This window comes from Octopus bimaculoides, unplaced genomic scaffold (assembly GCF_001194135.2).
Source record: "Octopus bimaculoides isolate UCB-OBI-ISO-001 unplaced genomic scaffold, ASM119413v2 Scaffold_356694, whole genome shotgun sequence".
Classification (NCBI taxonomy): Eukaryota; Metazoa; Mollusca; class Cephalopoda; order Octopoda; family Octopodidae; genus Octopus; species Octopus bimaculoides.
In genome coordinates, this window is record NW_026318366.1 from 2,659 (window position 1) to 4,203 (window position 1,545).

Below are 1,545 nucleotides of genomic sequence, written 5' to 3' on the forward strand. Positions count from 1 at the left end.
GAGGAAGATTAAAATGAAATATGGGGACTCATTACATATTTAGCTATATATCGTCATTGAAGTAATATAAAAAAATATTTAACTTACAGTTTTGTCAATTTAGATAGACTTCGGAATGCGTTTACTTTGATTTCTTTGAGATTATTATCACCCAAATTCCTGTCAAAAATAATTAAGTGGAATAGAATTTGTAAGGAGCTGATTCGTGATGAAAAAAGGAACAAACAGAATTGAGGAGAAACGTGATATGATAGAAATTAGATTGGAAAAAGTTTAAAATTTGAAAAAAAGAAGATGTAGTAAATGGAAGAGAAAAGGAGACCGAAAAAAAATCGTAGAAGGGTGGGTGGGGTTGGAGTAGAAGGAAACCAAAGAGAAGAAAGAGAAAAAACAAGGGGACAGAAGAAGATACACATCAACAGAAAGGAAGTAGATGAAGAAAAGAAAGAAAGGAAGAAAGAAGAAGAAAGAGTAAAGGAAGAACACAAACACCGAAACAGTCATACCCAGCCACATAAATACACACACTCAAAGCGAACACATGAGATTAGAGAGAGATAGAGAGAGATAGAGAGAGATAGATAGATAGATAGATAGATAGAGAGAGAGAGAGAGAGAGAGAGAGAGAGAGAGTGGGAGAGAGAATCAAAGAGAGAGGTTCACAAACATAGGTTCAAGGTCTCAGGTCTGAGGCACACACGAACATACATGCACGTGCATGTACAGTGATCCCCACTCAGAAACATTCACGAAGACACCAATGGCAAGAGAATAATAAGAAGGATTTGGGTAGAGATTTAGAGAGAGATGGCCACGGAATATAGAAATAGAATTGATGGAATCTCATAAGAAAAGCAGATCAAGAAGGAAATGAAGGAGGAAAAAAGAAGAAGAAAAAGGACAACAGTAACAACCAGAAGAAATAGAAGAAGCACAGTCTATTCAGCTGTAGGTGTAAACACCGCACATGTTATACAGAACAAGTTACACAGACATTTTGATACACACGCACATGCACACAAAAACAGAGAAAGACACACACATATTTATATATATGCATACATACAAACATACATACAAACATACATACACACACACACATATAGATATATGCATAAAGCCATTTGCTGTAATGTTTTCCGTTAATTGTCACACACTCATATATTTCATATCCAAGGAATAGGCCCTCAATTACACTCACAGACATTAACAGACATTAACATACAAAAAGATACAGTTTCAATACGGACAGATTTTACAAATAGACAAGAACATACACAAGCATGCACTAAAGGAATCCCCTAATCTATCACGCTCTTATGCATCTCAGATCTAATAAATGGGAACATACTCAGACATCCAGATTTTCAGACAATAAAGCACATCTTTGGAATAACGAGTGAGGTAGCTTAAAATGAAGGACAGCAAGATATTAAAGATTTAGAAATATGTTGCAAATGAAATCGTTTCAAGAAGACTTATTCAACTTACACATATTGTACACTGGAGAGATCTCGGAAGGTATCTTCTTTGATTTCTACGATG

At 35.3% G+C, this 1,545-nt stretch overlaps 1 long non-coding RNA gene across 1 annotated transcript in view; it reads right to left on the minus strand.

Annotated features, from left to right (window-relative positions):
* LOC106883702 (uncharacterized) overlaps positions 1-1,545 on the minus strand; it is a 3,352-nt gene extending 1,807 nt beyond the window's left edge. The window contains exons 1-2 of the long non-coding RNA XR_001411153.2: positions 1,492-1,545; positions 88-159 (exon numbers count right to left, since the gene is read on the minus strand). This is a non-coding gene — a long non-coding RNA (uncharacterized LOC106883702). The remainder of the gene's footprint in view (positions 1-87; positions 160-1,491) is intronic.